The following is a 9,445-nucleotide window of genomic DNA, read 5'->3' on the forward strand; positions in this document are numbered from 1 at the left end:
AAATTTCAGACTGGACTCTGTATTTACTCTAGACATGCATATATTAGAAGGAGGAAAAATTAAGGACTTTCCACTGCAGATGGTGTAGAAGTCCAGGCTAATACCCGGAGATTCTTGAAGCATAATCACTGAGTGAAAAGTGTCCTTTACAATCCCTGCAAACAGCTTCCACCTCTTCCCTTATTTCATATATTGCTCGTCCAGTTGTTCCATCCATCCATTTTCCAAACCGCTTATCCTACTGGGTCACGGGGGGGTCCGGAGCCTATCCCGGAAGCAATGGGCACGAGGCAGGGAACAAGCCAGGATGGGGGGCCAGCCCATCGCAGGGCACACTCACACACCATTCACCCACACATGCACACCTACGGGCAATTTAGCAACTCCAATTAGCCTCAGCATGTCTTTGGCCTGTGGGGGGAAACCGGAGTACCCGGAGGAAACCCCACGACGACATGGGGAGAACATGCAAACTCCGCACACATGTGACCCAGGCGGAGACTCGAACCCGGGTCCGTCCAGTTCTTCATATTTTGAAATATATATCAAGCATAAACAGGATGCTGACATATTTTATTTATACATGCTTAACGAGGTTACCGCTTCATTTTTGTGAATTCCTCTTGTCACCTTTAAGGGTGAGATCCGGCTAAAATTAAGTTAAAATTATTAAAGCCTGTTATTGTTCCTCGGATGTGTTCAGAGGTGTGATGGAACCTCAATGCCCTGCATATCAGGCTTCATTTCTGTTTAAAGTAATTGTCTAGCACAGACCACGATACTGATCGCGTAATTATTTTCATCCAAAAAGCAGAATCAGCCAGTGCAAATTTTGTGCATCGTTCATTTAAACAGATGACAGCTGTGATACTCATTTCCAAATGCACTCAGTCAGAAAGCCTCCTGTTAGACCACACATTGATTTCTTTTGCAAATATACTATAGATCAGCTTTGCATGATAACTCTCAAAACAAGCCATGACAAGCGCAGAGAATAAGGAAGCCAAAACAGATATGCTTGTTTTATCGCGACAGATCTGCTTGGCATTTGTTTCGTACTGATTATCAAAGTAATTTATTTTTTTTGCACATATGATTAATTGCCGGTAGTGTTATCAGTGATAGGCAGTGATAGTGTTATCGTCACTAGATTCCCCCTTCCTCAGCTGCCGACGAGACCCCCACCAGCGTTAAAGTTACCAATTGGCTAACAGCCTCCTGAGTGACAGCTGGAAATATTCTAAAAAGTCAGATGACGTGCTGTAGTAATGAACAGTTTCTTTAAAGGAAGTATTTATGGTCATGGAAACAGGCTTAAATTACATTCAGGAACATGGGTGCCCATCAGTACGTCTTTTCCGAAAAGAATCACAAAAATACTCAAAAAAAGGTCACGTAAATGCAAAGTCTACAGCTTCATTGAGGGAATGAGTTTGTAACAGTCAGTAAGAGAATAGCACTAAAGACAGAGTATGATTGAACAAATTTGATCGTAAACGACTACAAGCCAGGTTTATAACCAAAAGTAGAGGAAGGCACTTTATTAAATTGACATAAAATTCAATACAAAAATAATATAAAAAACTTCAGTTGAAAGTAAAATATATGAAAATTAAATAGAAATACTTTACTTAATTTACTTAACATTTTACTTAAGGTCACGTTTTTAGTAATTTATAAACACATTGATAAATAATGCATTCATAAAGCTTTATAAATATGACTATCTTATTTATGAAAATACCTTTACGAGGCAGTATAATGGTTGGTATAAGCATTGGTGTTTCTGAGGCTGAGATCTGTGCCACAATGGTTGTCAGTTCGAATCCCATGAATGCCAGAAATGATTCTATTCTATTGGACCATTGAGCAAGGCCCTTAACCTGCAACTGCTTTGTCCTGGTATGACGTTAATCTACATCCAGTCCTGCAAGCAGGTCCTCCAGCTTACAGGGAAAACTTGGGGATGACAGGATCTGCACTCCAGCCACCAGGAAAAAATCTCACACAGTTCCACTGCATTGGAACTAATGTGGTGCTGAGGTATCACCGGCTGCACGGCTGCACTCAGGTTCTCATCCCTGAGGTGGCTTGTCGTGGGGGGGGGGGGGTGCGGCAACCTGCTGTATCAAGACATGCTCCTTACCTCTATGAGCATTAAAGATGCTTTGTATTGCATTATAAAGGTTTCTATAGTGCAAAATAGATGAGAGCTACATAAGGCAGTCATAATGCATTATAAACATGAGTGTAATGTGTTATGTCTTTTCATAAATATCTATAACTATGTTTATAGTTCTTTATGAATGCATTATAATATATTATGATTGTATCTATAACTTACCTAAAACATGGCCATACTGTAAGTAAAGTGTTACTAATATATCTTTAAAAAGTAATACAAATAAATAAGACCACACTGAACTAACTAAAACTGATATGGATTTCAAGTAGAAAATTAAAATGATATAGAAATTAAAACAGCAAAACTATAATAGCACAAACTAGAAGAGGCAAGAGAAACACAACAGAGAAATAAGTACTTAGCACTGATAATTCTCCTAAATCAGTGTTTGCCAACCTTTCTCCTGCCTCGGCACACTTTCCATAAGGCAGCATTTTTTAACAGGTGTCCCACCAGTTGAAAAACGCTGCCCTAAATAGTGCTTCTGCTCCAGGCATGCTTTTCACTACCAGAAAGTTGCAGTCCGGTAACAACAGGGTCTCTACAACATAAATGGCAGCTTGCAGGAGGTCAGTGTTCACAATAATGTTCCGCCTCCCAGCCAGATGTGATGTGGCCTTGTGTGGCTTCTCTGGCTCCTAAAAGCATTCATGGCATGCATTGTATCTGACGCTGTGACCGTGGACCACCTCCGTGATGTCGGCCACTGGGAGAGCTTGCCTCTGCTCCTTTTGCAGATGCCTCTGTGTTAAAGCACTTTGCCAAATCACTCTCAACCGAGACCAAACCAGCGAGACGCTCCCATAGGTCAGCTAAATAACCAAATCGACATTGGCGAGAGTCAAGAACAGAAGAATGACGATGGAACCAATATGGGGGCATGAGAAAGAGAGTCAGGAAAGAACATTGATATATAAACATACCGTCTCCACACGGCAGCCTAGGCCTCAGGCCTCCTGTACTGTCAACAGCTTTTTCTCTTTTTTTTTTTGCATTGTTGCAGAAACGTTTTGTCATTTCATAGGATTTTTGGAGACAGACTCTGAGACAGGGCTCAGAGTAAAAACTCTGTACGAAACTTCTTCTGGAAATGTGACATTAACACCATTAAAGTGCTGTTAGGAAAATAACGACAGTGTGATCTGGGAAAGGGTGACGTTCGCTTCCTTTAGTCGCTGTGCCGGCCAGGGGTAGCTTTTCCGAAATATCAGCACGCTTAAAACAGTTTGTTTCAGTTAATCGCACTGGGAGTTTTTTTTTTTTGGGAATGAAGATCAGTGCAGCACTTGAATTTATGCCGAACTTTGAGAAGCCCTGGATTTGAACCTGCTCTGGCAAACAGACTACTTAGAAAAACAGATCAGGGCTGAGCTGACATTTTCAGAGCGGAAGCATGAGAAAATGCCTGATTGATTAGAGGAATCCAGATGATGCTGAAATGTATCTGACTGAGGAGAGTTTAAAATGGGGTTTATTTATCAGCTGGTAAATCGTAGCTTTAACAAACCATACTGAGGGATTCTCGCAGCTAATGTTTGCAGTTCGTATCACCGCTAATATACAGCAACAACACAAACATTTTTCTCATGGATTTGGTCAGACCTACAGTATATTAATTGTGTTAAGTCAGAGGTCTGCACAGCTACGACAACCTTTCTTGTTTTTCCATGATTATTTATTTATTTTTTCTCATTATTGCTATATTGAGTTGTAAACAATGTAACCCAACATATGCAGCCGTTAATGTCAGTGGATGACAATTGGAAAAAGGTTTTTATCCTGCCCGGGTTCTGTGCTGAACAATAGGTAGGGCTGTGTGGGCTCGCTGAAATTTCAGCAAAACTCACGTCACACTCAGCGATACACCCAACAAGAGAAGTCAGGGATGCTTAATTAAGAATCACTGTCACCATGACTTAAGGCATGGCCTAGCTGTTGCAATTTCATAATAAGCAGCAGTTTTGGCTGGTCTGTGTTTACTATTTGGGGGGGGGGGGGGGGGGGGGTGAAGGGTGGGCCTGGTATTTATCTGCCCCCTGGGCCCCTGACAGACTGGAGCCAGCCCCGGACATATGGTAGTGACAGCATCAGATCATGAAGACGCTTTTCATCAGCGGGATGCGGGAAGCTTGGCGGGATAAAGGGCAGCGTGTCAGGAGTGAAACACGGCGGCAGATCTGGGAGGAGACCGGGGTTGAGCCTGAGGAGGAGCGCAGGAGCGGGCGGGGAGTCGGCTCGCGACGGGGGACGCGACCAAAAGCGAGGCGGCAGCCTGTTACCGAGGAGAAGGCGGATGATTGGCTCGTAAGCCACGAGCTGGATTCAGAGAGATGATGCCGATTGAGGAACCTCAGAAGACTCGGTTACAACATCTGCCAAGTGATCTCTCAGGGGAGTGGATTCTTATCTGATGGGGAAACATAGCTTTTACTGATCTCTCAGGGGAGTTGATTTATATCTGATCGGGAACTGCAGCTTTTATTAGCTGTTGCATAACTTTGCACAACTCAGGCAAAGAAAAATGTAATACCACAATATTGCTAAACTTCAGGGGTGCATTGGATTAATAATACATTTACATACTGACATCTTTAGAAAGAGATAAACATGTATAGACAGAGTTGCATGGTGTATGCTCAGATAGACATATTGAGATCAAACGCAAAGCATCTGTTTGACTCCAAGGACAGAGTTAGGAAGTAAGATAGCATATTCAAAGCGAGGGATAAGAACATTATAAGTGAACAGAGTCCCTGGGCCACTGGACACTGGACAATTAACGTGGGGAAGTCATGTGACTGGGAGAATTCTGCCATCACTGTCCTCCTGTCATGTGACTGGGAGAATTCTGCCGACACTGTCCTCCTGTCATGTGACTGGGAGAATTCTGCCATCTCTGTCCTCCTGTCATGTGACTGGGAGAATTCTGCCAACACTGTCCTCCTGTCATGTGACTGAGAGAATTCTGCCATCACTGTCCTCCTGTCATGTGACTGGGAGAATTCTGCCGACACTGTCCTCCTGTCATGTGACTGGGAGAATTCTGCCATCACTGTCCTCCTGGCTTTTTTCCACAGATCCCTAAGCATATAAATTCACCCAGGCTGTGTAGCTCAACCCAGTTTTCTGTCTCTGTCGGGTCTAAATATGATACTTCACATTTATTTTGTCTTTCTCTACCAACAGGAGCCCTTTGCATTTTTATTTCCCACCTGTACTGTGTTGACCCAATAGGGAAAATGATTCAGGCAGGTGAAGAGGTGGCTCACGATGCCGTATTTGTCTCGATTCCTGCTTCCTTGTCTCGATTTTCGCTTCCTTGTCTTGATTCCCGCTTCCTGCAAGAATAAAAGGGCACCATATGTTGCCTTTTGGGTATGAAGGATTCCTCGCTGCGATCTGATTGGCCGGAACTCTAATCCCGCCCTCTGAAGAGGATCGGTGATATGCTTAGACTCCTCCCAGACTGACGGGTGACAAACAGCATCTCCTGGCAGCTTCAGTTGTCGATCCTCACCCCCCCCACGGTGGTTCCCCTTAAGCCTCGATGGGGGCGTCTCGGTATGACGGCTCGAACTGCAACAGCCTGGTGAGGATAGAGGCCTTGTGTGTGTGTATGGGGGGGTGGGGGTACAGCCTTGCATGGATTCTGTACTTCATGATAGCTCTGAGAGCAGCATGATCAGCAGATCCTCCATGATCCTCAGAAGACCACTCCCATCTGCATGTGATCCTGTAGCATATTATACCTAAATAATGCATGTGCTCAAGTTTTTTTTTTTTTCACATTCAAAAGAATAATAAAATGCAAAAAAAAAGAAACATGATTAATAAATAAGCCATATATGATCCAAAATTCTTTTATGTTCTATTTAACATTATTAGCATTAATTTTTCATGCCCCTACAATCATCCAGACATAAACACCAAAGTATTAAAGAGTAATGCTTACAGTTGTAAGCACTCTGCTGTAATACTGGGATCGTCGGCGTGAGAGGCAGCCACCGGCGCTGCACCAGTCACCACAGCGCTCCCACTTTTTAGGACCGCCGACAGAACGTGTCCGTCGTGAGAGTCGGGCCTTCTGCTGGCTTTGATCTACACCTTGGTGCTGTGCTGCTGTCACTAGCCGTCTTCGGGCAGGGAGGCCCCAAATGAAGAGGATTGGGACCAGGACTAGGGGGGGGTTTCTACTTAGACACTTCTGCAGTATGGAGGCGGTGGGGTGTGACTTCTGGCCGGAGAGGCCACGGCGAGGGGGAGTATGATGGGGGTTCACGGTGAGTGCTGTTTGCTCAGTGTGTGTGGGGACCTTACATTGGCATTCATGGACCTTCATCCGGCACAGAAACGCTGTCTGTATATATCCAGGTTTCTCCGTTATCCATATCAAATGTTAGGTAATGCTTAACATCAACTACACCTTAATAATGCTTTTATGGCGCAATCATAAGTAGCATCTAAGTTTACCATAAAGCATTACCTCTTAAAGCACTGCAGTCATAACACTGTCCATGAACAAATATACTGCATAATCATATACTGTTTGTTATTAATATTTAGTTGTTAAAGTATGTTTGCATGCTACAGTATACTTACATGCTGATTATGAATATTCTATGAATGCATTATGAAGGCATTATGAAGGTGCAGGTAATGTAAAGCATTACTGAATATTATAACACCTTATAAACTCTTCTTTGCGGTTTCCCTGTTCTTCTTCCCCGTGCTGTGTTGCCTTGATAGAAAGCCCTGTACCCACCTCCTCACCATCACCCACAGGCATTCTCACGGCTCACACCCACTAACAGGGGTGGGTTTGTTCTGCTATGCCTTTCAGTCTGCTGACTTGTTGCAGACCAGGCTGTGCTTCAGGTTAGTTCAGGCATGGATGGCCTCATACATTCCTGTAAAATCCTCCAGTACAGAGCATAATTCACTGCTCCCGCCACACACACCCTTAGTATGAGATTCCCGCTGGAGAATACAGTGTTTGCCTTGCAACAGAGATGATGAGGCCTTTGTCAGCCAAAAAAAAAATCGTTTTTGATTCCTCTACCCTCAGAACATCGTCATTATTTATAGATAATTCAATTCATGGCAGCTGGAGCTGTGTACAGAATTGTACAGACATTTATAGACATGTGCAGACAGTTAGAGGTGTTTCAGATGTGAATGGATAGTTAGAGATGTTTACAGACATGTACAGAGAGTTAGAGATATTTACAGGCATATAGAGACATTGAGAGATGTTTACATTTATGTGTACATGTAGTGGCATTTACAGATGTACAAAAACACTGAACTGGCGTTTACAGGAGTGCAAAGGCATGTAGAGGCATATATTGATGCTCACAGACGCATAAAGGCATGTACACATATGTAGTGATGCTCACAGACGCATAAAGGCCTGTGCAGATATGTACTGATGCTTACAGACGTATACTGACGCTTATAGATGTGTTAAGGCATGTACAGACCTGAAAATGCATACACAGACATGTATTGATGCTTAGAAACATGTCTACAGATGTGTACTGATGATTATGGACATGTAATGGCATGTACAGACTTGTGCAGCATTGTACAGATGTGACCCCCTTGCTTGTGTTTTTATGAAGTTGCCTGACGACTCTACTTGCTGAGCGATGAACTTGAGGCGTGCTATGCACCATGCAAGGTTGTGTGAGATGGTCACGAGGACGTGGATAAATGGGCAGAATTAAATCTCCACAGGTAACCAAACTCACTGAGGCCAAAAATAGCCATCGGGATGAGTTCAGGTCCAGCCTGCAACACATTTTCCTTACAGGTAGACATGAAAATACAGGGATCGGAGCAGCTGTGGTTTTACCAATATGATCAATGCAATCTTCAGATTATACTGTAACTAGCAGGAACTTAAAGGATTTTTATGGTTCAGTTAAATGACTGTGATTTGGCTTCCATCACAGCAGATCCATATGTGGAGAACTTAAACATGGACGTCCCGCTAAATACAACCGTGAACTAATAAACCAGAAATGGTCTACTTCTCAAATCTGATTGGAGCCGTGAAGACTCGTGTTTAAAGCTGTACTGTCTCAGCTGTGGAATCCCTCACAGAGCAGTGTTCATGATAGCAGTTAAAGGCCCAGAGGGAGGATCATTAATGTCCAAGCTGGGTGACGGATCTTACCAAGGAACCATCTGAACTCTAGTGCCCATCGTTAAAAAGTTGAAGGTCACTGGAAGAGTCACTTTCTATTGGAGAAGAATATATACAGTCTACACACACACACACACACACACACACGCACACGCAAAACACACAGACATACAGGTTCCCCTGCTATATACAGTATGAGAAAGTAGGTTCTGGGGACGAACAGAGACCTGATTGTAACAGTAGGGGGTCTCCCAAGATGGCTTCCTTCTGGAGGACGATGAGCACGAGTGCCATTAAACGCAAACTGTGTGAATGTGGTGGCCCTCGAAGCCCATGCTGAAAGATAATGCCATGGGGACAGCTTCCAGAATGTTCTGTGAAACGACTGTATGCTCAACCTCTATGCTGAATCGGCACTGTAATGGAAATCGGCACATTCAAATCTCACTATTGCCTTTATATGTTACCATATATATGATATATATATGATTACAAGCACATCCATTAATACATTCATGCTAAATCATCGTGAGGTAACGCATGGTTATATTAGGTAAATCACAATGCCTGCGTATGATCCTGTTTACATGTACTGGTTTGTGTTACTTTTAAACGGTGTAACGTGCTGTTGTCAGGTTTATTACGGACGTTATCAGTCCTTTTGTGTCGATGCGACGTGGTAGAATAAACTACATTAAATGCATCAGTATTTTTTAAACGCGGTGGGTGACTTGCTGACTGCTCTCCCTCTATCTGCCCATTCAGAGGCTGCAGTAGTGTGTGTCTGTGTGTGTGTCTCTGTGTGTGTGTGTGTCTTTTCTTCCTTTGTCTGTGTGGGCAGAGTAATTGCAGCCCCAGCCACCCTGTCTCGTTAGGCTCAGGCTGTGCTTCAGTTTACCATGGCCGCTATCACGTCTGCGTCGCTCGCTCTTTAACCAGAAGGCTCCGGGCACAGTTCACAGCTTTGAGCAATGCGCTCCTTAGACCCTAGTGCTGCCCTGACCTCTTTTATTACTCTGTGCCACCCCCCCCCCCCCCCAATAACAGTGAAGGGCTGATGCTGCAGGTTTAAAAGTCCTGAAATCACAGGTCGTCGTCCACCTTTTTTTCCC

Source organism: Brienomyrus brachyistius, chromosome 15, assembly GCF_023856365.1.
Source record: "Brienomyrus brachyistius isolate T26 chromosome 15, BBRACH_0.4, whole genome shotgun sequence".
NCBI lineage: Eukaryota > Metazoa > Chordata > Actinopteri > Osteoglossiformes > Mormyridae > Brienomyrus > Brienomyrus brachyistius.